Here is a 27612-nt window from a genome sequence, read left to right as displayed (position 1 = left end):
GTCTCATGAACTTTTGTGGACTTTTAATTCTGTGTCACTCATCTCTTTTAAAACTGTAGGTCACTCTTTTGTCTTGCTAGGTACAATGTTGGTTTTATACAGTCTTGGTTATCCACATGTGGTCACACGTTTATGATGTCAGGCTAGCTTCCTTCCTAAACACTTCGTTGTACCACCCTAGTGACGCGCTCTTAGGGCATGCAGGGTCATTTTATTAGTGGTCTTAAACACAGACAGGAAGGTAATTCTGAAACACACACACACACACACACACATACATCCCACTGTTTAAAGTTTGGGGATTATCTTCTGTTTTAGGTTATTCAGGAGTGGCAGTTAACCGAATATTGATAAAATACTTCGTGATGTTGCTATACTGAATGTATAACTGGCATTGAGTGATATTTGAATGAGATGGAATCATATTACAGAAGGCATAGAAGTCATATAATGAGCTCATATTTGAAGACAGGAAGAGATTTAGTATTGTAAAACGAAAGAAATGTTTAGAAATCCTACATATATACAAACATGCTCTCAACACCTTTTCTTTTGTTGTACAAAAAAGAGAAGGTGTGAAAAGGTATACTCCAAATTGTTAACAGTGCTTACATCAGAGAATGGGTTTTAGGAGTTGGGAGAATATTGATTTTACTTTAGACTCTGGCAAATACATATTTGAAGTTTATCTAGAAGTATGCATTATTTATTTAATTCTACAAAGTGAAAAAAAGTTAAGAGCATTTAAAAAATTGACTTTAGACCTGTCTCAGTACTGAAATAATTACTGGATATTTGTTTTACTTTGTCATTCTTGATATTATAAATGGGTATGAACATTTGGTAAAGCAATGAGGCATTATAGTTACTAAAAAATTTTTTACAACTTTTGACTCATTAGGAAGAAACGATTCAACTGAGAAAGGGAGCTGTATTACATAAAGTTGCTCATTGCAGGTTTAGCTACAAATGGGAGAAAAAAAATTGGAAACAGTCTAAGTGTCCAACAACAGAATAATGGAAATCATGATCATCTACCCCAAATGATAGTGATTCCACATCAAGCCCATTCTGTAAGAAGGCATTGTAGAAATAAGTAAGCAAGTAAATAAGTAGCTTACTAAATTTGTGGAATATTATGGAATTCTTAATGAAATTATAACTATAAATATGTGGGGCATATGGAAATGATTATAATGAAATGTTAAGTGAAAATGCAGAACACAAAACTATAAGGGAACCACGATTACATCTATGTGACCAATATGTATTTTGATGTATAAAGATGAAGGAAATAGGAAAGTAAACATGCATATGCTAGATTGGAGCTATTTTTGTTGTACTTTATAAGTATATTTTAATGGAGATATATCTTTTTAATAAAATCAGATTGGCATTAAATTTATAATGATAACTTGTAAAAGATAGCATGTCATTTTCCTTTTTTAAAATTGAAACCAGCAAGTAAGTACTTAAAAGTTTTTTAGTCTTATCATGCACTGTTGGGGAGTGACAGATATTTGTCGATGACCGTCACTTTCAGGATTTCCTTCTTGCAGCCAAGTTAGGAGGAAATGCCTCAAATCAAAAAGGGGAAGGAGGAGGGGACACAAGGCACTCCAGGGTGTGTGACTGTGATTGTGTGTGATTGTGTGCGTGTGCGTGTGTGTGTTCTAATGGGTTAAAACATTGCCTCAGCTTGGATTAGTTCTATCCTCAGAACAGCCTATAAACATTTTTTGGGAAGAAAGCTAAAATGTTTAGACAGCTGCTTCCTTTATTTTTTTAAATACACAAATAATATTTTTACTACCTCACAGACATCATCATGCCTTTGTAACTAGCATGCTTTTGACTCCTGTAAACCCCTTAACTTTATTTCTGCTTTTGGTAGCACTATTTTGATATCAATCTTTTTCTCCTTCTTTTGAAAAAAATTATCTGTGAATTTGTTTGACCTAGGGTGCTTAAAAATGAAATGACATAAGAGTGGTTAATATCATATTTAGTATCCTGTATTGACGTTAAATGGTATTAATTTTATATTTAGTACTTTGTATGGACAACCTTGCAATCTTTTTTTTTTTTTTTTTGGATGACGGTGAGTAACCATTATTTTATCTCAGTAAAGTAAATGGCCTTTATTTATAAACTAAGACATGTAAAAAAGTAGAAGATTAATGTCCTTTACCTGTAACTCTGCAACATCAAATAGTCTACTCACTGGTTTTTCAGCCCAACACCTGGCCATTTTAGTGTTTTATTAATTTACCTGATTAATGTGGTAGGAGAGGTGAATTCTGTAGCTCCTTCAGATACAGCCTTAAGCTTCTGTCACCTCTGCGTTTTTGGCCATCTGAACTGCTGGCCGCACGATGTGCTTTGCTTTCCCTGGATTCCTTAGGCTCCTATTTTTATATCAGATTCTGCTTTGGTTGCTGGCGTGACTTTCACCTGGCAGGGCAAAGTGCTTTCTTGAAGGTGACCGTCTCTTCAACCTGTCTGACTTCAACAGTCCAGGCAAGGAGGGGAAAATAAAGGTATAAGGAGACAGGAACTGGGCTGTTGGAACTGTTGTTTTCACTTGCATTTTCTGAGATTGCATAGAATTTAAGTTGCCAGCCACTGATTAGCAAGATAACTTTAAAGTTTGTCTTTGGACAGATTTACCGAAAACGTATTTAGGCATTTTCTCCATGTCAATTAAAAAAAGTTAATAGGCAACTAGCTCTGTTATGTTTGCTTTTCTTATGCCACATGATCCATATATCTTGGAAAAGAAAAAAAAAAAATTCTGTACCCGTGCTGATTGAGATGGTGAACCTTTGCTTGCCTTGGATGTAGAACAATGGCCCCTTAAGCAGAAGACTCTGTACACTTGAATTGGAGCAGAAGACAGGCTATCCAGGCCATCTGAGCTTCATATTCCCAGGCAGAGGGCTGGACCACATATCTAAGAAAATTAAACTGCTTTGCCACTGTTTTGATCAGAACCTTGTGTTTTCCATGCTGAGTATTTTCAAAACAAGATCTCTGTCAAGTAGAAAAGGTCATCAGTTCTTTCTAAAGACTCTTATCTCTATTTCTTTTGGTGGTTCAGCACTAAATGTGTACATTAAAAGGAGTGTAGAAAAATGAATGTGACTTTTCAGTTGTGTTTCTAATACTTAAGCACCCGTATATTTAAATATCTTTAAAGGAATCAAAGCTGTAGAGCTGATGGCTATTCCAAAAATTTTAAACTTTGCTAAAACAAGATAAATTAACTTAGGTATTTCTGCTAGTAGGTTTTTTTTTTTTTCCCCCTGCAGTTGCTGGACTTGAGAAATGAAATACAGATTTGAGAATGACCTTTTATTTAATCTTTAAGCAGTAAATGTTTAGTAAACGTAGTCTTGAAATACTTTTTTCTCTTAAGAGAAAAGATGTATCAATATTACACACACACACTTTTTTCCCCCTAAAACTTGCTGGAGAAAATATGTTTTCTACTAGAAAAAACATTACCAATGACTTAAAAGCCTAAAGGTTCAATGCCAGCTGTTGAAAACTGATCCTGGGCCACTGCAGCTAATGCATTCTCCTTCAAGAGGCCGAACCCTGTCACAGGTGACAGCTGAGCCACTTACCCAGACCTTGTTAAAGGACCAGGTTCCTTTTGCAGGTCTCCAGATCCTCCCTTGATGGCTTGTCATAACCAACTGGGGCTGCTGAAGCTGAATCGCTTATACTTAATTTTTTGTAGCTTTGGTATAACTATAATCAATATTGGAGGAAGGGTTAAAATAAACCTTTGGCAAAATTCTGCATATAGAGTAGCCTGTAATAGTGTTTAGAGTTCCAGTTTGAAATGAAGATAGGACCCACACATGCTGTGAGTTTGGTTCAAGAGCCCCTTCAACAGTGTAAGGAAGTTTTTATGTTTTAATCAGTGGTTTGACTTTTATTAAAATAATCAACTCCATAACTTCCATTCATAAGACACCATGATTTGTCCTCCTTCTTGGTAACTTACTAGTGTAGTAAATATTTCCAGGTGCAAAACTTTATGACCTGACTAATTTGTGATCCCCTCCACGGTATATGGAATGTTTCAAAGGAGTCAGGTGTTTGAGTGAAAGCCAGGATTGTGGTCGGCGTTTGTGTTCATTTGCTTTAAGATATACTTATTGGCTTTCATACATTTTCTCTACAGAACATATGCTTTAGCCGTGCAATTTAGGAGTTGGAGTTTATGCTGTTCTGCTTTTTTTTGTTCTTGTTGTGTAAGTTATCTGCTAAAACCTTTGAGGAAAGACTGCGAGTTCTTGGTCTGTGCTCCCTGGACTGTTTTTCGATGATTCACGCCACCATTGATTAATGACGTGATTCACAGCAGCAGCCACTGAGCTCAGGGCTTCCCCTTGTTGACTTTGTTGGTCATGTTCCATGATCTTGGGAGAACTGTTTTCCGGAGACAGGAATGGCCAACACCCCTGCATGTTAGAAAACTTTGTGAAACAAATGTGTATGTGTGTATATATACGTAAATAGATATTTTATATATGTTTATATTTGTGTACTCACACACCACTGGTGTTTGAAAGGGAAGGGAAAAGGAAATAGCCTTGGTTAAGTCTTTGAAACGTTTATCATTGTTTCATAAAATTTGGAACATTGGTTTATGTGATGTGATGTGAGCAGGGGGAAACATTTGCTTGTTGACCGTTAAGAAGGAAAAACCATACAGAAATATGGATTGTAGTGATTTGATATACGCAGGGGTTGTAACCATTTTACTCCACTTCTTTATCAACTAGTCCTATTAGATGCAAATCTGTCTGTGGGAAAACATGTAAGTCATTTATTTTTAATGGAAAGGGTGTTTGGGAGGTCACAAACGCCTCTAACACTTGACAACAGTTGACTTCAGGGAAGCAAATACAGTATAAGAATTGTTTAAAAATAATCCCTACTGGCAAAATTAACATTGCACGATTATTGAATTCTGTATTTACCTGAAAGCAGCTGTAAATTCTCTCTGCTGGGTGGACGATGACAGATTTCACCGCACTTAGGTATGAGACGGTATGGTAGAGCATCAGAATCTTTGTCTACTGTCAGTGTTCAGGTTTGTGATTTGAAGGTTTTTTTTTTTGGCTAGGAAGAACACGTTGCTTTATGGACATGCCAAGGGAACTTGCTTTAGCAAATTTTAAATCTATTGATACATAGGGATGACATTTTAATCCACATATTTTAAATGATGTTTGGTTACTGTTTGTTTAAAAGCAACGGAATAAAAACATCTCCAGCTATCCAGATTTCAATCTGTATAGATGACTAATCATGTGGCAGATTTGAACATAAAGGTTCTAGTGAAAAAGAAAAATTACAGTAAAAAATGTATTTGTCTGCTCCATGATTTGAAAGTACAGAATGTTTTCTGTGCCGTTTAGATATGGGGAAGTATGACATTGAAAGCAATGGTAACCATGGTGCATGTACCTTACAAAATAAATGAAAAAAAAAAAAAAAAGAGAGAGATGGGGGTGGGGAGTGGGAAGGAGTTGGTGTAGTAACAGCTTCATGAGTAAATAAATATTTAAACTTCATGCCTGGTTACTTGTGTAATCATGAGATTTGCAGAGTTATGTTGTATATTACGGTTTAGTTGGTATCTTATTTATCTTGTCTTAACCTGTTAAACCAAATTTAAGTGCTGCTCAGAAACAAAAGCAAGTTACAAGCTTTCTGGCTCTTCATTTCTTCATGTGTGAAAAACAGGAAGTCGAATTAGATATTTGCTAAGGTTTTCCCAAGTTCTTAAATTCCGTGATTCCATGACCCAGGAGAAGTCCAGGAATGAGGTGAGTAAACCTTAACTTTTGAAGTGACATTAACTCCAAGACTTAGAACCTCTGAGAGTACCCAGAAATCCTTTACAAGTTTTCCATAACGTTACCATTATGACTCTTGTTCAGACTTCTATGAGTGCAAGTATAAAACACGTATGCACATAAAACAAAACAAATTCTGATCCTTAGCAGCTTAAGTAAAAAGGAAGTTAATTAGAAGGAAGCGTCTGGGGCAGTGTTATTTAATAGGACTTTCTTTGATGATGGAAGTGTTCTCTAAATCTGGGCTGTCCAGTATGGTAGCCAGTAGCCATATGTGACTATTGAGTACTTGAAATGTGGCCAGTTCAACTAAGGACGTGGATTTTAAGTTTTATTTAGGTTTAATTACTTTAAATTTAAAATTTTCAGTATTTAAAGGAGTTCTGGGAATAACAACCATCAGTTTTAAGAAGGGTAGAAAGCAGCCAGGGGTGGCCCTAAGGACTCAGGACTGGTTTGGGATCTTTAGAAGCAAGAGTGGTGGATTCCTTTTTTTTTAAATTTTATTTATTTATTTTTGGCTGTGTTGGGTCTTCGTTTCTCTGCGAGGGCTTTTTTCTCTAGTTGTGGCGAGCGGGGGCCACTCTTCATCGCGGTGCGCGGGCCTCTCACTATCGTGGCCTCTCTTGTTGCGGAGCACAGGCTCCGGACGCGCAGGCTCAGTAGGTGTGGTTCACGGGCCCAGTTGCTCCGCGGCATGTGGGATCTTCCTGGTCCAGGGCTCGAACCCGTGTCCCCTGCATTGGCAGGCAGATTCTCAAGCACTGCGCCACCAGGGAAGCCCAAGAGTGGTGGATTCTTTAGAGTGGCTGTTACTGTGACTCAGATGCTCCCAGGCTGTTTTTATCAGATCAAAATGACAACTTCCAGGGAGAGACAATCTGATCGTCTTAGCTTGGGTCTAGCATCTACCCTCAAATCAATCAGCTAGAAGTTGGGTCAAAGAATTACAGTGCAGGTATAGGTGTGCTGATGGCAGTGCTCAGGGGAAGGGAAGTGTGAGCCAGGCAGCAGTCTTCAGAATTATCTGCCACATTACTTAGATCTTTTTCTCTGCAAGCAGTGATTTTCTGCATTTAAAATACTCCAGGTTTATTAATTCACTCATATTGCACCTGACTACTTACCTTTTGTATTACAAATTAAAATAGTTGCAGTATATGTTGATAACATTTACTAAGCTGGGAGACTAATAATTTATAACACTGTGTGGAAAGAAGTCCACAAGATGAGTGTATTTGCCAATGCTCTCTTTTTACTAGTGAGAAACGAAGGCTTGGGTGTTGTGCTACCTCAAGCCACCAAATGAGTTGCTCTGTTAGGGCCAGATGCTTGCTTTTATCTGAACCTATCCTGCTGATCAGTTAAATGTTAAAACCGGGTATTTAAAAACCATCCCTTTGAAATTCAAGGCTTTTTTGAAAATCCTGTTTTTGTAAAATCCTAGTGCTAAAAATGTGTGTGAAATCTGAGTAGTGCAGGTTTTGATTTAATTTTTGAAAGCATGAACAAAGAGTTTTGACGGTGAATGTGATATTTGTGTCGCATGAACTTATAAAAATCACTTCTTCTTATTTAATACATTTGAACTGAATAATACTTGACCCAGGTAAATGAAAAACAGGTAAAAAGGAAAGACGCTTTTGATGACAGCTGATTCTATGAACGTCAGAGTTTGAGAAGCTGTTTAGAAGCCCACAATCCACGTGTTGAGGACCTCCCTGGGAGCAGGTTTGTCCTCTCTGTGGACCAGCCACGCTTCTGTAGTGAGGAGTGGGAGCCTTGTTTTGTTCCCTGCACCTCAGCAGGCTTAGGAAGGGAAGCTTGCTAAGGTGCTAAACACTTACATCTAATATGTTAAATTGCCCTAATAGCAGTCTATGGATATCCATTGGCAAGAGAATTATTTGGGGTGCAAAATCAATGATCAGGTCAGAGAAGAAATGAGAGTCAGTGAGAAGCACCCAGAGCAAGTGTGCGTCAGACACTAGCTCCACATGGGAGGAGCACGAGAAGCCCAGAAGTCAATCAGATCACAGAGAATGTGCTGCATACCCTTCCTTCCGAATAGGCCCTGGGGAATTCGGGGCCTGTGTTTCCGTGTGTTTATCCCGACTTGAAGCAGTCATCTGGGAAGAGATCTAGATACATACCTCAGGCATGTAAGTCCTCCACTGCATTCCAGTGAGGTCTATCCATCACATCCCTCTCATCCTAATCTTCACCATCTTCTGGTTTGCACAGATAGGCGAGAGAAACTGTTGTTTTTCTGTCACCACCTAGCTCTGGCTTTGCTGCCACCAGATGGATGTGAAGTGGTTATCAGAGCTCAAAAGCACCCCCATTCAAAATAGGTTTTAGCAGTTAAGCCAGGTTTAAATGATTTTGGTAGTGGGATTACCTGTACTCATAGAGAATAACTCCAAGTCACTTTTAAACTTGTCATCGATGAGAAGATAATAAAATGGTCTTGTTATCTGGACCAGCTCTTCCAAGGAAAAGGTATGGGGTGGAGGGCTGTCAAGAAGACAGTACTTCTGTCATGAAGCCAGAGCCATGAAGATGTACTTCTAGGCTCTGTAAGATCTGAGTGTGTGTTGAATGCAAATTCTGCCCCTCCTGTTTCCCTCCTCGTGGTTTGTCATTTGGGAACCTGGTACAGGAAGAAACACCCCTGATAGCTGGCAGGCTGCCTTTGTTGTATTAAGTATCTTCACTGACTGAGTAGAAGATTATTATTTTGCTATATAAAATTAAAACAAAGTTGTGCAAAGATGGGAAAAGGAAAAGAAATTTAAATACGAACAGGAGTTTGTTTTCCTACCTGAGTTGGATGGTGTATGTTTCACTGCATTCTTGCTATTACATTTGATTCGTTTAAAACCCAGCTGTGCATAGCCTAAATAACTTAAGAATTTCATAAAGTTACGACAGGTTCTTTTGACCCATTCTCATTCGTAGCCAACACAATTTCATTAGAAAAATGTAAACAGACCAAATCAGCCTGTAGCCTGTACACATTCAGTTTCACTACAACCAGGGAAGGGCAGACCCATCCTCACTAGATCCCACCCCCTTTTACCTATCTGGGGGGCATTGCCCTGGTAAGTTCTTCTGTCTTCTGCATCATTGTTTTCTCTCCTCACTGGATCTTTCCCCTTAGCAGAAAGACATGCTATAATTTTTCGGTCTTGAGATAACAAACCCTTTCCTGAGCCCACGTTCTTATACAGCTACTAGCAGAACCCTTGCATGTCTAAATTAAATTAACTTGTCCACGGTCAAACGTCTGCTTCCCTTTGTTCCTTCTGAGCAGCAGCACTTGCTGTCCTGATGTTCGTCCAACACAGAAAACATGCTCCCAGCTCAAGGCCTTTGCATTTGCTGTTACCTCTGCCTGCCCTGCTCTTCTCCCAGATACCCACACGGCTCATCTCGCCACCTCCCTAAGTCTTTGCTCAAATATCACCACTCTCCACCCAACCACTTTCTCTTCTTAATTTTCTCTGCAATGCTTTTTTGACATGTTTTATAATTGCCTGTTTATTAACTGTCTTTCATTCCAGTGACTTTTGTCCATTTTATTCACTAACGTATTCCAGTTCCTGTAACACGGCCTGATCCATAGTAGGTGCTCAATTAATACATGTTGAGTGGAAGACTACCTGAATACTATTCCCATGATGATGCTACAGTTTAATGCAGTGCCAGGAACTGGACACCTGGAAGAGCTTCCATCAGTTTCTCCTTTGAGACTTTGCTTTAGATTTATATCTTTGGGAGAGACAGCAGCCCCAGTCCTTAAAGGAAAATTTCCACTGTGTGCTTTCTCTTCTGCAGCTGTCTCTGAGCAAATTGCTCTTCCTCGCTTCTTCTTGGAATGAGTCTCTCCTCCTCTGAACTTCCCTTGGCTCTTTCCTCTTCCAGCTTGGCTTCTGGTCACCGAGCTTAGTTCTGCTACCTGACCTCACAGAGTCTGCCCTTTTTATAGTAAAAAGTCTGTGGTGATGTCATGTGCTCAGCTGGTTTCAGTCAGGTTTCAAACTGAGCATATTTGAAGCTGGTGAATGACTCTGCAAGTTATCTTTTGATGGGCCAGACTAATTCTGACACAAAACAACAAGTTATATACAGCACTCGCCCTTTAGCAATTATCACACGCAAGTCACAGGAATGCATTTCTTCACTGCTTACTAATGGAAATTCTAAATGATTGTTGGCTTCCGTACAGATGCAGCGTGATCAGGTATCTGATGCTGCTGGTCATCTGCTCCCTGGCTCTCTCTCTGCTCCTACCCCTCCAGTACCTCCTCAAGCATTTTTGTCACCCTTACTTCATTCTGTTCTCTAAATGTCATTCTTCAGACCCTTAATTAAACTCCCCAAAACTCATTTCCCTCCTTGTTCTTACTCGTCCCTCTGTTGCTCCTGGATCACATGTTTTTTTTTTTTTTTTTTTTTGGCCTTGCCATCTGTAAAATGGAATTGAATTGCGTGGTTTGTGGCCATGCTTTCTTCGTTTTTTAAAATTGACTTGAATTCCAGGCCCTCAGCTTTACCATTAATCTTGAATTCCCTACAACAATTCCTATTGTGACTTTAGAACACTGAACAAACTTCTCTTAGTGAGAAGGTGAATGGCTTGAGATTCTTTTATTCAAGAAGAATGTTATGTTCCTAAGTCTGATGAAAGCCTTTTTTTTTTTTTTTGCCGCACTGAACAGCATGTGGGATCTTAGTTCCCTGACCAGGGATCGAACCTGTGCCCCTTGCAGTGGAAATGTGGAGTCTTAACCACTGGACCACGAGGGAAGTCCAAGACATTTTAGTTACACTTTTTAGTTGGAAAAATGCTTTATGGGGAAGCCACTCAGTTTTCATAAAACAAATTTGTTGCATTTAAAAATCACTTCTTCGTAGAATATAGTGTGTATGAAAAATAGGGGCTGCAGAATTCTTGTAGTCAGAGCTCTGCAAGTTTGACAGCTGCTGGCATGAAGAGGCTGGGTGTCGGCAGGGGTGGTTGTTTAAAGGGACAGTAGAGAATATGGAAAGTCAGTGAGTCGGGGGGGGGATGCTTTTGACCAGGGTGACCAGATAATTTATTGTCTAAATCAGAATGCTTTGAAGGTGAAAGTACCACGGGCAGAAACTGGGACTGCCTTCCGCAAACCCTACTTATGACATTGCTAGCACAGGTCAGAGGTATGGGTAGAAGGTTGGCCTTCAGGTTCTCAGGACACAAGGAAGCTGATAGCCCACTTGCATGATTTACTTTATAGCAGAAAGAGAGACCAGGAAGCACACAACTTAAGAGCCCTGAGGTCTGTATGGAGAGGTCCATTTCTGAGCAGGTGTTATTTCTAAACCACAGCAGACAGGAGATGGTGGAGCGAGTGCCATGGAGAGCATCACATTTCTCTCTGGACAGTTAATGGACCTAATTCTGAGGACCAGCGAGAGGTCCTATTTGGAGTAATGAGGTAATAGTGGAGGGCTGACAGGGAGATTATAAACAAAATAATGACAGGGAGATTATAAACAAAATAATATTTAAATAAAATATATTTTAAAAATGCTGACCTTGTTATAAGCTTATAGTTCTTTTTAAATTGTGTAGACATATACACACTACTATATATAAAATAGATAACCAACAAGGACCTGCTGTGTAGCACAGGAAACTATACTCAGTATTTTGTAATAACCTATAAGGGAAAAGAATCTGAAGAGAATATATATATATATACACACACACATATATACATACACATATATATATATGAAACTGAATCACTGTGCTGTATACCTGAAAGTAACACAACATTGTAAATCAACTATACGTCAATGAAAAACAATTGTATAGAAAAAATAAAGTAATTGCAGTGTTAAATTTATTCTAAAACATGACTTTAAAGTTCAAAAAATAAGTAAAAGTCCTAACTGTTCTTAATTTTTTAGTAATGGCTTTTACTTATTCTTTTTTGTTTACTGCCATGTAAGAATTAAGAAGTGGGTTTCTCTCCATATTAGAAATATGCATTTTTATGTATTAGGCAGGTTCAACATTGTGACTTGGGAAAAAATACCTGGTTTATTTAGGCTTTAAGGTAAATCAAGATGGATCCCAGGGAGATTAGGAAGAGGACTTAAAAAACTAAAATATAGTCAGTGTCTTAGTGTTATGACTGATTGCTTCAGTTTTCATAGAAATTTCTGTTTAAGGAGAACACTGTATGCCATTGATATAGAGAGAACTCTCACCACTCAAACTACTGAGCAGTAAAAAGTAGAGACCCTGTTTGTAGCCAACTAATGACTTACCTGTAGTAGGTACTTAAGAAATATCGTTGACTGGATTTGACTGAGGATTATCATTGGAAAAAGGTGAAGCCTGTGCACATTTACAATTGATTTAATTTTCGTTGAGCATTTTGCAAGGCTGTGTACATCTACTCTGTAGAAGTGGTGGCTGATTTTTTTGTTTAATAGGAATTGTGTGCATTTGTGAATTGAATGTGCACCCCACTTTATCCTGGATAACGAATGAATCTCTGAAGAGACAAGAATGATTAGAAACTCTTACATACTTAGTTATCTAAATATTCATAATTAAATGCAAGTGAAAGAAAGAGTCGACAGGAATTAGGAAATTAAAAAAAATCAGGTGTTCTGTTAGGAAACAAACAAACTATGCTTTTTGGTATTTATCAAAATGCCACCTCAACCAGAATAAGTTGGAAACTTATGTCTATGTAAAAACCTGCACATGAATGTTTATAGCAGCTTTATTCATAATTGACAAAACATGGAAGCAAACAAGATGTCCTTCAATAAGTGAAGGTGTAAAGAAACTGGTGCAGAGATAAAAAGAAATGAGCTATCAAACCATGAAAAAAGTGGAAAAACCTTAAATGCTTATTGCTGAGTGAAAGAGGCTAATCTGAAAAGGTTACATGCTGTATGATTCCAGCTGTATGATTTTCTGGAAAAGGCAAAACTATAGAGAGAATAAAAACATCAGTAATTCCCAGAGGCTCAGGGGGAGCACAGGAGAGCAAGAGGCAAGAATAGGTAAAGCACGGAGGGTTTTTAGGGCCATTGAAACTATTTTGTATGATACTGTAGTGGTGGATACATGACATGCATTTGTGAAAATTCACACAACTACACAATACAAACAGTAACACTAAACTGTGGACTTTAGTTAATAGTAATGTATCAATATTGTCTCAGTTGTAACAAATATATCACACTAATGCAAGATGTTAATAGTAGGGAATACTGTGGGGGGCTGGGCAGGAGGGACGTCTGTAACCTTCCGTTCTGTTTTTTTTTAAATCTAAAATTGTTCTAAAAAATAAAGTCTATTCATATGTTTTTAAAATGGGGTAATCCCATTTCCTAGTACACAGTGGATGTCTAATTAATATGTGGTACATGAATGTAAGATGGGGTGAATGAAGAAAAAAGAGACAGGTGATAATGTATGTGAAAGTACCATATATTTCTCCACGAATGTGGGGGAAAAGAACTAAAAAAGGAATAATAAAGAAAAATGAAAAAGTGTAACTGTGAAAAAATTCAGTGAAAAGGATTGAGATGGCATAAGAGGAATTTAAATTTGCATTAAAGACTGATACTATTTTAAAGAGGTCAGTCTTCAGAAAAAACAATTGGTATAGTTTCCTTTATGTAAAGGCTGATACTTATGCTTCCGGATTGTGTGAATTAAAGACACCCTCATGAATCAAATTACTGCTTATATATTTGGTTGTGTTCTAGAGGTTTCAGGTTACAAGTTTCAGAGGGGGGCCCTTCTTTGGAGGTACTTTTTGTTTCCTTCATTGTTTAATGTGGTCAGGTTTCTGTAACATTGATACAAAACCTTGATAAGATGTAAATGTGACCTCTTTACATAGCAAGCTTCCAGCAAAGAAGGTTGAAAGGCAATTACAAGAAATAGATAGGTGGACTATTATTTGCATAATATTTTAAAATTTGAGGTCTTTGGTCTAAAGAAAATATACAACTTCTTTTGTTAAGTTCTGGGTAAATTTTGGAATGACCTTGGTTTTTTAGTTTTACTTTCAATAGTATTAAGTACAATACGTTGAAGGTTTAGTGCTCTTTTTCTTACATAAGCCTTTTGTTGTTTTTGGAATAATGGTGGAAATAGCTTTGCAATAATTTCTCTTTGGGAGAAGTGTATTTTTCCCAGCCTTATATCTTCTTCACGGTGTTCTGTAGCAGGGGTCCCCAACCCCTGGGCCATGGACCAGTAGCGGTCCGTGGCCTGTTAAGAACCGGGCCACACAATAGGAGGTGAGTGGCAGGTGAGCGAGCAAAGCTTCATCTGTATTTACAGCCGCTCCCCATCACTCACATTACCACCTGAGCTCCGCCTCCTGTCAGCATCATGGTGAGTTGTATAATTATTTCATTATATATTACAATGTAATAACAATAGAAATAAAGTGCACAATAAATGTAATGCGCTTGAATCATCCCCAAACTATCCCCCCTCCCCGACCCCAGTCCGTGGAAAAATTGTCTTCCACGAAACCAGTCCCTGGTGCCAAAAAGGTTGGGGACCGCTGGTAGGAATGTGGGTGGTGAACGGTTGTCACATGTTTCCAGCCATGTTCCTGTAGGATTTGACATGAAAGAAGGTATAACTTCTATAAGCTATTACAGAGAACAAGATGCTGTAGGAGCAGAGGGGGGATGCTTACCTGTAGCCCTGAGGAGTCAGGGAAGGTGTCCTGCGAGAAGTGACAACTGAACAGGACCTGAGGGACAGGTGGCATTGAGCTATATGAGGAGGTACCAAGAGAGGAGGGGCGTGCAAGTAAAGGCATAGTCTGTGCAGAAGCTTAGAGTCGAGGCTGAGGAGAGTTTGAAGAACAGGGAGAGGTGCTCTTTGTGGCTGGAATATATACCGTTAAGTTAGAGGGTGAAGAGGCAGTAATGAAGCTAATGAGGAAATAGGATCAGATGAAAGGCCTGCAAGCCATGTTATGTAATTAACCTTTGAGGCCATTCAGTTTTATTTTCGAACTTTTGAGCATCTTGTGATTAAGAAATAAAAATGAGATATTAATGATTGATTTTTAAAGGCTTTAAATGCTATTTTCACACATCTTATTGGATATAAATTGTCTCATTGTTCAAAATGGCTTGAAATATAATAAACCACCTGTTAGATTTGTAATAATCTAAGTGAAACTTCACTTTAGCTTGATTAAAGTGTTTTATTAAGTGAAACATTAAATGAATTATATAGACTGGATTTGTGGGAAGGAAGACTTTCTTTAAAGGCAAAAAAACCTCCGAAGAATTTTACTAATATGGAAAATACATCAAATATTCCTTTTATATAGTCCATGTCTTTCATGCCAGAATATAGCAGATAGAAGAAGGGCTTAAGAGAAAAAAGAAAGAAGGCAGATTTAAACACTGGAAGAATGTTATTTCTAAAGAAAAATTGGGAAATCAGAGAGTAATGTTGGTTCAGTATTCCTGCAGAATCAATTATGCCCTAAATTACTGAATAATTCAACAGATCTTTGGTCTGATTAGTTGAAATAAAATAATTGAAGATTTTTGGAAGTTGTAGTAAAATAATAGCTGGGATGTCCTTCAATACTAATTGAATAAAGACTGCAAAACAGACTGAAACTTAAACACATTTTCTCATCTATAATGTTCTCCTTTCATCTATTCTGTGCTAAAGAGTTATTCTGCAGTTTCATTACATAAAGCTTTTTATTTTTTTTTCAGGTGCCTAATTTACTCAAATAAATTTAAGCAGATTTAGGTCATAATAGCCAACTTTCTCTTGCTTCTTGGTCCAGAATGTTTTCAAATTTCATCATTTTTTCCCCTTTTACCTCTGCATTGTTGATAGGTACTGTCATTCCTGTAGAGGTGGTAACATCCTTAACCATTTTTCTAAAATAAGTCTTTCATTCTACTCCTTTATTCATTCTGACCCTAGAGGTTTGAATTGAAGCTTATTTTTGAAAAGAGGGGAAATAGAACTACTTATTATATCTTATAATCTCTTATACTTGATTTAGTTTCATAAATGTGAGTTGTCTTAATAAAATAAGTAATTTTAATTATTATTTTTCTCTATTAAAAAATAGAATCTTTGAGTGAAAAAATTGTGTTCATTAATTCTTTAAACTAAGAGTAATAGAAACCCTTACACAGGTGTTGGGAAGTTACAGACTGTAGTCTTGATTCAGAAAGTAACACATGCCAGTTTGTACTTTCAAAATATTAACTAACAATACCATGCTTAAATCGATTAAGTCATCAGTTGGAGGGTCATAAACAATATGTACAAAATCTGCCTACTTTGAACTAGGGCTGATCTTAACGTCTGATACTACTTTAGATGATCTAAAATCAACCTGGAAAATGCGATTTTGGAGAACGTCTGAAATCATTTTAGTTTCTCTTCTGCTCCCTTCTCACCCCAGCTATTAGCTCTTCATTCCTACCTAGAAACAGTTTGCTTATTGTTCACCCTTTCAAACTAGCTCCTTTGCCCTAAGGGAGTGCTTAAAAGTACTTGGTCTACAAGGTGTTTCTCTATAAATAAAGTACATGTTGTGCTGTCAACAGTTTGCCATTAAGCAGATTTGATACAGTCTACCCGTGGAGAGTGTTTTTGCTTAACAAACACCTTACCCTTCTTATCTGCCAGGTACCATTTCAAGTACTTTACAAATACTTAATTGTAAAGTACTTTACATTTAGTCTTATGAGGTAGATAGTGTTATTATTCACATTGTGCAGATGAGGAAACTGAGGCACAGGGAAATAAGTGGGGGAACTGGGATTGGAACTGAGATGGTTGGACTATATAATCTTTGTGTTGTGTTGCCTCCCTAAGACAAGGCTCAGTACCAAAGAGAGGTATGCTAATGTTCCATAATGTTGACAACATTTTTCCTGGATTAGCTTGTATTGAATAGATAAATGAATCTTTTTTTTTTTTTTAAATATTTATTTGGTTGCGCTAGGTCTTAGTTGTGGCAGGCAGGCTCCTAAGTTGCAGCTCACGGGCTCCTTAGTTGCAGCTTGCTGGCTCCTTAGTTGTGGCTTGCCGGCTCCTTAGTTACAGCACATGGGCTCCTTAGTTGTGGCAGATAGGCTCCTTAGTTGTGGCATGCATGTGGGATCTAGTTCCCTGACGAGGGATCAAACCTGGGCCCCCTGCATTGGGAGCGTGGAGTCTTAACCACTGCAGCACCAGGGAAGTCCCAAGATAAATGAATCTTGATATGATTACTTCATTATCCTATACTTCTTGTATATTCTAGGATGAGGCAGTCTATCTCTGGAAGGTGCTCAGACTTTGGTGCTTAGTAGAACTGGGATTAAATCCTGAATACTACTTAGTTATAATTCTTATAATTACTTGTAATTCTAGGTAAATGTCTTCAAAGGTAAAATGGAACTAATAATACTTCATAAGTTAGTTATAGTATTCAATGAGATAATGAATGTGACAGGCTGTTTATTAAAGGCATTCACTAAGTGGTATGTAGTATTATTAAGTGCTATCATTAGAATGATAGAACTAGAAGCCCTGTAGTGGAGGAGATCAATCCAAAAATAGAGTTTCAATATTATTATATTATTGGCTAAGGACAGAGAGTGAGGTATCCACAGGCAAGTGTCAAGATACCTAACCGAACTTGCAGGTGTGTAGAGTGTGGTGTCAGGGAAGTCTTTTTGAAGCAAATTAGGCCTAACTACTAAGAAAGAAAATGTCATTCCTAATTATTAAGTGAGTTCATAATTATTACATTATTATATTATTATTAGGAATGACTAAGATAATAGCAGTATGTTGGGTCTTAACTTTTTGTTTTAGAAAGGTAAATTGTATCAATGAACAATGTCAACATTTGTTTAGCCGCAGCGTTTTTGTTATTTGTGTTTTTTGTGTGTGTTTAATTTTTCCCACAACATTTTGGGTGCATCTTTTACCCTTGTTTGTGCTTTAGCTACAGTGTATCATTCCATGGGGAGACTTTTCCGCTTAATAAACAGCAGGAAGCTGTCCATTTCCAGTGGTGCTGACTCATGCAGTAACAGGAAGACAAATAATGTCTGAAGATGGGGGAGGGGGGATAAGATCCCCTTACCCGCAAAAGGGGACAGATTCAAGCCAGAATTAAAAAGCAGTACATATGATAGATAAGTAACTTACAGGTCTGCAGTTTTTGTCCTTATTTGTGGCATTTTTATTTGTGTTCCATTCTTCCTCCATTGGCTTACCCATGAAAAAATTGTTAATGCTTATTACCTTTTAAATTTATGGTTGCTTTCTTCAATTAGAAGGTGAACAAACAGGGAATATCATATATACACATAAAATATTAACTTCAACTTTTAGTTGGTGTAATGTGGGAAAATAGGTAACTACAACTGACCAATCATGGTTGGCACCAGTAAATTCTTATTGGTTGAATAAAAGAAAGAATTGTTGAATGGATTTTAATTATACTAGATATAACTGTCTAGTTTAATGCATGAATTGTAAGTATTTGTCATGAGCTTATTGTTGACTAAAGCTGCTTTTTAATTATTGAGGTTTAGAAAACATGGAATTTTATAAAGAGAAATCTAGAGGACTTGAAAAGATGTATGGGGAGTGCTGGTGTTTGGAGAATGGCATGTATGAGAAGTTAATTCTCTGAGGGACCTTGAGGAACACGCATATGAGGTGGCAGGTAGATTTGCCAGTGGCTAAAACCAGCTGCCATCACTAATGCTGACAGAATCATCTCTATTTTTGTACCTTTCAAGTACAGAATTACTTCTGTTTCCCTTGTCTGATTTTTATAATAGAATGCATATTATATTTTATAAATTTAGCCATAAAATAACTTTTACAGGGAAGGGTGGCTTGTTATAGGTAAAATGAGTAAGTTTTATAGTAAATTTGATAAGACCACAGGTCTTTCCTGTTTTGGAAGCCAGGAACTTGGCAGTTTTATAATGAAGGGGTCTAACAAAAAATTATTAGAATGATTTTTACATGTAGTCTATGGAACTATTCTTAAAAGTTCATAGAATCACACTATATTTAATCTATTTTGGAGTATAACCTTATAAAAAGGACTTTTAGGCCATGATTTATTTGAATGCAAATGACAATGCTACTGCTAACTAAAAATGGATCTTATCCAATTGTTAAAGCTGATGTAGGGAATCAGGGACTGGACCAACCAACCTGTAAATTAAGAAATAAAAACTAAGTTAAATAAAGTGAGTATTAAAGAATTTGGACGGGTCCTTTTTGCCAGTATGCAGGTGTGCTATTTCTCCGAGATATACCTTAGTATGTCCATTTAAATAGACTAAGGTCTACTTGAAAGGGGCTTTTGGAACCTCTTTTAGCATAGTGCATCTCAAATAATTGGCAGGCAATTGCTTTGTATCAGTAAACATACTTTTAGAAACTTACAGCATTATGCAGTGAGCCTTTCCTATGCATCCCTGAGTTTGAAGGAAGCTCAGTTTGAACATCCTTGCTGGTAACTGATAGTGGACATTCCTCTATGCCTTGTGATAGGGCAGTAGTTTGAGATGCACACTTATCACAACTAACAAACTGTACTTTTAAAATGTGCGTTTGGTGGTTTAAGTGCATATGCACCTGTATGAATGGTCTGTGTTCTTCATGGGTCTCAGTGCTTCTTATTGTGCAGTATCTGTAGCCACTTCATAAGTTACAGATGTGAGATAATAAAAGTACTATAAATTCAGCACCTTGTCTTTTCACTTCGACCTTTTGTTTTGAAAATTGCTGTCTTTACACAGTATTCTTCAAGGAACTTGATTGCTATGTAGTGTTCCCTGAACCACGTGAAGTGTATTTTTCTTCCGCTATGTAGTGTTCCCTGAACCACGTGAAGTGTATTTTTCTTCCTATCTCACACGTTATGTGCCCTTAACTCCATTTGTAGGAACTCCTCCTCACATTTAATGAAGTCCTCAGCAACTAACTCTATGCCATGGAGATTACTGTGGGAAAATGAAAATTTATGAAATATTAACATGTTCTTGGAGAAAACTGTGGCCAAGTTATGGAGGCTGGCTAATAAGTAAAGGCCCTCCTTCTACTGACATCACATTTCTGGAGTACTGCCATATTTAGACACTTATCTTACAAATACTTGTATGTTATCATACCTTGTTACTTGTACCTTCTGTGTTTCCCAGCTGTAAAGCAAAGTGGATTATCACCACAGCATGCCTGCATTTCCAACAATCCAACTTAATGAGTGCCTGTTAATACCAAGATGTTTTCTGGGTTCTGGGGATATAGCAGCTAAAAAAAAAAATAAAGCAGTAAAAATAAATATATACAAAATTCCCTGTTTGCATGGAACTTACACTCTTTTTTTTTTCTACTTTTGATTAGGTTATTGATTCTGTGGGTTGTGCATTGAATGATTGTTATTGAACAGTCTTTCTGTTTAATGTCACCTTTGTGTTGGATAGGAGAGGGAAGAATGAATAACATTTTATCCTGTAATCACCTTCATCAATGGAAATAACAATTTAATATTGTTTATTTGAATTCTAGAATATAAGTTAGAGAAAAATAGATTTAAAAAGGTAGTTTGGGGCTGTACTGTGCAAAGCCTTGAATAACAAACTAAGAAAACTGCACTTAATTCACTAGAGAATGTGGAGTTAGTGAAGATTTAGAGCAGCATAGTCACATGATTGCTGCTGGGCTTCTGGAAGATTATTCTACCATTAGGATATGGGGCAAATTGTAGTATAAATTGTAAGTAAGGAGTGGTCAAGTTTGTGTCTGGAAAGATTTATTATAGCATGTTGTAGGCAATCAAGGTGGATAGACTAGTTAGGAGAGTTTCACCATATTTTAGGTGGAATTTAAAAGCACCCAAAGCAATGTACTGGCACTGAGAGGTATATTTGAGACAAATAATAGAAATATCAACTAAATATAAGACCTTAGTAACTGACTCCAGGCATAAGGTGACAGAACTGAATAGGTCTTGAATGACCCTAAGTTTCTGACTTCCCAGCAGATAGAGCAGTGGGTGTGTGGAAAAACAGGAAAGTGAGGCGTTAGGAGAACATTTTAAGTGAAGTAGAGATGGCTTAAGCAGTGTACCCAGGGTTAAGGTGGTGGGTGGGAAGTGAGGAATTAGCGGGCTGGGTCAGTCTCATTTTCAAGACATTCATAGGGGAGGGGGAGGTATTGTGTTGAAAAGGAACAGAATCAGAGGAAAGGTTTTTCCTTCCTCCCTTCCTTCCTTCCTTCCTTCCTTCCTTCCTTCCTTCCTTCCTTCCTTCCTTCCTTCCTTCCTTCCTGCGTGGGGAGGCCTGAGACTTTTTGTAGCAAGAGGAAAAGAGCCAACCCACAGGAAGAATCTGAAAATGTAAGAGAACTCTTCTGCTTAATTGATTTAAAAAATGGACTGCTAGAGAGGGCAGTGAGGCACTTTCAAGAAAATGGGTAGAAGATTCACCTTGGCAAAGAGGAAGTATGCTTAAAACTCAGAGAAGGGAGTGGAGAGGGAATTGAGGAAGTAGAGGGATTTTGAGTTGGAGAGGATGGTGACTGTGGAATCTTACAGCATAGATGCTCCATCTTCTTGGCAGAGCTTTTGAAGGCAGGATTTAGCATTGCTAAAAGGTAACAAAAAAAATGAAAAATGCTAATTTGGTAGTAGTAGACATAATAAATGAATTTGGTGACTGCCCTCCTATAATTTTTATAGCAGTTTGCCTCTGGGCTGAACAAATAATGTTTATGAACTTTGGGCAGCTAATATTTAGCAGGAAGTCCCATAAGCCAACTCAGTTAAAAGAAACAAGTGCCAAGATTGGGTTCATGAACATGACATAGAAATCAAATCATGGTAATGCCCTTGGCTTTTGTCCCATAGCTGTTTAAGGAAGTTGTCTTAAATACACACATGTCTTGGACCTTTGATTCATAGGTATGTTACTTATATGTGTGACATATGTTAAGCCTATTGTCTCAGCACATTAATGTAAATGATATACTATTAGGATATTATGGGATTTGAATCTTCCTTAGGTTTTTCTAGGTATGGAGGGGAGATAAGTTTGAAATTTTATTATCTTTAGTTCATGAAGGGTCAGATGATTGCAGTGATGATCTGTGTGTTGTTGATTCTGTCTTGCAGCTCTCTATAGTGGTGTTGGCATATCTAGGGCGCTGCTGTAGATGAAGGCGGTTTTGTGTGTTGGAGTTGATGCCAGCCTTGTGGTCACTGTGGAGTCAGAGTAAGAACTGAGAGTTCAGAATTCTCCCCCCACCACGATTGCTGAAGCCTCACTAGTCAGCATGTACCACCTGAAGAACGTAATCACTAAAATGTGACAGTCTTGCCTCCTTTTCTAAGATTTCTTCCCCTGATGATTAACCGTGCAGATATTTTTACAGAAAAGGGGTAATGTCTCTTTCCCATTTGCTTTAGTTGAATATTGACTAACTAATGAAAATTTATAGATTTTTTTCCCCTCCTTCATATCGATTTGATCCAGGCCATTTCAGGTATCCCTGAAAAGAGGAGACTATTTATTTAAACTGAAAATGTTAAAAAAAAAAACCCTTAAAAATGTTCTTGTATGACTCGAGTTTCTCCTACACTGACTGCAGTTTTCTCATGCAGCTTGTCACTCTTCAGTGACAAAACTGTAGTTGTTCTCCATTAGCTTCTGAATGAAATTAAAGGCATTTTATCTCCCATTCCACCTTATCATTTTTTGTGCTGACTTTTTTCTGAGACTGAAATCATCCTGCTGTTAGAAGGAGCTTCAGTTATTTGCTTTGCCAGAGCAGGCCCTGTGCTTTCCCGTATCCCTGTTTCTGTGCCTTTGTTCATCTTGACTGCACACTCCCACCCCAGTTCTCAATGTTTTTTCTTTTTTCTTCAAAACACACTTCCACCTTCAGAAAATATTTATATTTGTTGGGTCAATTAATAACTTAATTAGAAGTGGGGGTAAGACTTTAAATGATTAATTGGAACTTGATTTTAGATGTCATGTGGATTTAGCTGTTAGTTCAGTATTTAATGTACAGGCAATATGAGGCAGTGCAGTAGCTGATGTATGCCATTTAGAAGTAGCCTTGCATATTATTCCTTTGCTGAAAATCTTTCGGTGGTTTCCCTTTACTTAAAGGATAGAGCCCAAGCTCCTGTTTCTGGGTCTCTATTTGCTTCTGCAACAGACCACTGTTGCTTCAGAGTCTTGCACATGGGCTTCCATCTGCCTGGAGCACACTTCCCTCCACTTCTTTGCCAGATTGCTAGATTAGATGTCACCTCTTTAAGAAACCATTCCTCAAATACCCTTACACCTTCCTCTTCCAGTCTCAGTGTAGCATGAGCTTCAAGTACTTCCATTATTAAACCTTGTGCTTATGGCCCTCAAAGCAGGCACCATAGCACAGTTTCTGCACTGTGATTGATTACTTGTCTTTCCCACTAGATTATGAGCACCTGAAGTACAGGGACATTGTTATCCCAAGTATGTAACACAATTCCTAGCAATTCCTAGGTCCCGAATAAATAGTGATTGAATATTCACATTTATGGATAATTCATACGTATTATATATTACATTGACTTATGAAAACCTTTTGGTTTAACAGAGGTAGAATTTTATTCAGCTGTTAAGTGTGCCATTAGCTTATTCTATTGATATATCTAATGTATATTCTGTGCATTACGTGAATTATCCACTAATATTTTTCTAACAGGCAACTGAGTTCCATTTTCTAGAGCCCTTGCACTCGGTATGTGGGTGTGGAAGTCTACACGCATACGTATGATTTCATCCCTAGGTAACCGGTGAAGCCCCAGGGCAGAGGCAGATTTGTAAGAAGGTGTTTATCTGACTTCACATGGTAGCCTGATCAGTAGTCTGAAAAGGACAGCCAGGGGCGGTGACGTGGTACATGGGTGTCTTGTGTTCTTAAAGCATTCGGCTTATTTGAGGGAAAGGTCAGATCCTATAGATGAGAGAAGACGTCAGTAACCAACAGTTATTGAGCATTTACTATCTCTTCCCTCCTTTCAGGATATCTGTTCTCTTACTTTTCTTCTGTGAATGTGTTTGTGTTTGATACAAATTACTCCTAATTTAAATCCTTTCACTGGTGAGACTCAGGTTCAGTTGGAAGACTTCGTTGTGGACTTACTCTTATTTCTCATCGTATTGTCTCTGAGTCTATTGCTGTAAAGCCATTTTCTTCAGGTTATTCCCAACCGACCTTGAATTTTCATTGAGATTTCATTAGGTAGTTCTTAGTGATAGGTTTTTAATTTTGTCCTTAAGCTGTGGTTTGTATAGACTGAGTTAATAGCACATGATTTTAAATGAGAGACCTTAGGTAGTCACTCAGTTTATAATAGTGAAACTAATTTTTTTAATATATTAGTAACTATCACATAACCAGGGCTATATCTGAACTTAACAACTTTATTGAAAAAATATACTTACCTTATAATTGTATTTACTTTTTAAAATACTTTTGATATTACATATATATCATAAAAGTGTAGGGATGTATGTAACTATTTCTATTATTTTCTTCCTTTTAGTTATCAATGATTTTATGTATTTTGACAGAGTTTAAGGAGAGAAATAAGAGTATGGGGACTGATGAAAGAAAATACAGGATTTTGCTGAAAAGTACAGTAAATGAAAGGAGTCAAGAAGCTTTAAAAACAGTGTGGAATTGTCAATTTTTATCTAAGGCACTTGGTAAAAAAGAAGTAGACTTATTGAAGTATAAAATTATTCTACTTTCTCTTTGTGTATATAAAGGTAATTCATCCACAGGCAGAGGTAACATGTAAATTCCACATTCCCTCCTGTATGCTGTCACAAATACATTTGTAAAAACACAGTTTTTTTTTTTCCAGGTAGAACATGCAAATTGTATCACTCTAGAGATATTTATCTATGTCTCTTCCCTTGATTTATTCACCTGTATTACATAATTAAGTCCTTCTCTATTTTATGAGCAATTGACCATTGACGTTTGTCAGATAGTTAGTTTTATTCTTTTGGAATCTTGTGAAATGGATTATGTTGGGTTGGGGGCAATGTTTGTGTATCTGTTGTTGATCTGGTGTGATTGTAGGCTCTCCTTACTTTTCATTCAGCTTCTCCCCCGAAATGTGACAAAAACAGAGAGCATGAGTGAGCAAAAACTCACTGTTTATATTTATTCATGTTTCCAAGTGATTCATGTTTAGTTATCCATTCTCTGAATCACCACCATTCATAAAAAAAAAAAAAAAAGAGGTAAACAACAAGGTCCTACTGTATAGCACAGGGAACTATATTCAATATCCTGTGATAAACCATAATGGAAAAGCATATAAAAAATAATGTATATATATATATATATAACTGAATCACTTTGCTGTACAGTAGAAATTAACACAACATTGTAAATCAATTATACTTCAATAAAATAAATTAAAAAGAAAGGGTCAGTCTTCTTTCTGCCTATGCTGTGTATCTGTTGGAACATTCTTAGGGGTTCAGACCAAATTAGTTAGAAAAACTCAAGATGAAATTTTGAAGAAAGCAGACTCTAAAGCATTACTGCATATGGGTTGACAGATGTAGACTACAAGAAAACAAAGTTCAACAGAAGGCTTATGGAAAACAGTAATATGAATTTTTATTCCTCTCCTGAATTATCTTTATTTTTATCATCTACATCAGCAGGCTGATGTAGCAGGCCGAAGGCTGCCTCCCAGCTCTGAGAGAATTATTTGGTCTACAAAGAAATATAAATAGTTTGCATTCGTTTCCAACATGTAGGATTCAGAAGTTTTCACGTAAAAGCTGACTTTTAGTAGCTGCCTCTTCTTGGTAAGGGCATTATTGCCAGAACCCCATCTTGTCCCCTCTATCCTCTCCTCCCTCCATATATATACACATTCAGTTATTTTGTCCGCTTGGCTCCTATAGGTATTCGAGTTGGCTTTCTTGGGTGATTAAGTGAGATATTTGTTTAATGATTATTTGAATTGTGAGAAATTGAGGGTCATTGGTCTGCTAGCCTGTGCAGCTGGGCATTTAGAATTTAGATTAACTCTGAGACTGAGGCACAAAGGTTAGCACAGTAAACTGGATTTTATGTGCATTTGTATGTTGAGCACTTTTCTATATGTTAAATAGTAATTGCTTGCTGGTTTTGAAAAAGTAGTTCATGAGGAAATTTTTTCTTTCCTTCATAGCCCTCAGAAGTCGTTTCAGTTTTTGTTTTAAATATTAAAAAAAACTCAATTCCTGTTGACATTAAAAACTCCAAAATTCAAATGTAATTGTGAACTATAGTAATTTCTCATTTACTAATCAAGTATTGGGTCATTTAAAAAAAAGAGAGATAAATAGAAATAGTATTTCCCTTGCAGGAACTCATTATATGGACAAAAAGAAGTGAAAAGAGATTTATGCTTTATTTGATTTATTTAATGTAAATAAAATACTTTATGTGTAGGTATATAACATTTTTCTGCCTGTTTGCCTGTTTCAAAGTCTGTACTTATGGGCAAAACTGCTAATTAGTAAGAGAATCAGTACATTAAGATAATTGTGTGGAAGGATAGTTGGATGGAGACTCTGCCCAGCAATTGTTGTGTCATATCAATGAAAGAACTCTCTTCACTATTTTCTGTGTCAACCTAACTGACCTCACTTAGTAACTTGGTAAAGTAAGAAGAGTGATCAGAAGAAGATAGTTTGCATTAGCATATCTAGATTTCTGCTCCATTTTTATAAAACCCTTGAATGGTACCTTAATGGGCACACTGTACATTAAAGCTAACGTGGGTTAGATGATGACGTGGTTAAATGGATTTTTCCCTGTTTGAACAAAGGAACTGACAATTTAATTAATGGATCAGTGTCAGTCCGGAGAAGTGCTTCTTGTGGTGAGCAAGGGGCCTCTGACCTTTGTGTATGTTTGTGAGGGTGGGATGGGGGAGGTGTTGGAATTTAGTCATTAGTCATGGGAAAAACAACAAAAGAAAACAAAAAACCAAAGTAGAAATGTAAAGTTGACAGTGAGAAATACAAACATAATTTTAGAAAGCTCCCCTACTTGAAGGTAAGAAATACATCTGATCTCTCTCTTTGTTTTTTAATATTCTTGACGCCTATCATACCTCTGTGAAGGAGGTATTTAAAAACATGTTTGTTGATTCAATCATTGAAAGAGATGTAACATGTATTTTGGCATAACAGGGACAAGAAGGGCACCAATGCCTAGACCTCGCTCTTAAAAATTCTGATGTAATTGATCTCGGATGTAGTCCAGGCATTAGTGCTTTGTATAAGCTCCTCAGATAATATGTTCAACCAGGGTTAAGGGTTACTGGTTAAGTCATTTACAAGTCTAAGGTTTTTTGAGATGGATCAAAGATTGCCTGTTCCCACATACTGTGCAATAGCTATTGCTTAGTGATATATACTTGTCCCCAGGATTTTGCTTGATAAGATTGAGAGCTGAAGAAAAGGAAAATATCCCTACAAATATGTCATATAAGTCTCCAGCGTAAATGTATTTTCCCAGGTACATACACACAACACATCCGGGTGCATGTGTGGCTCATTGTAAGTGCATTGACTTTGTGTGTGCTGCGGATTATAGTGGTGTGTTCTCAGC

The 27612-nt window shown here is 37.3% G+C and overlaps 1 protein-coding gene across 4 annotated transcripts in view; it reads left to right on the top strand.

The window, feature by feature from the left end:
* Positions 1–27612, top strand: part of PPP3CA (protein phosphatase 3 catalytic subunit alpha) — a 302384-nt gene that overhangs the window by 48381 nt on the left and 226391 nt on the right. The window contains exon 1 of one of the 4 annotated variants that reach the window (XM_082462355.1): positions 14495–14501. The exons of the other annotated variants lie outside the window; for them this stretch is intronic. The gene's annotated coding sequence lies outside the window, so the exon portion shown is untranslated. Of the gene's footprint in view, positions 1–14494; positions 14502–27612 lie in introns of those variants that run through there. 4 annotated transcript variants of the gene reach the window in all.

This window comes from Balaenoptera physalus (genome assembly GCF_965194825.1).
Source record: "Balaenoptera physalus genome assembly, chromosome: 5".
Classification (NCBI taxonomy): Eukaryota; Metazoa; Chordata; class Mammalia; order Artiodactyla; family Balaenopteridae; genus Balaenoptera; species Balaenoptera physalus.
This window is presented reverse-complemented; position numbering and strand designations above follow the sequence as displayed.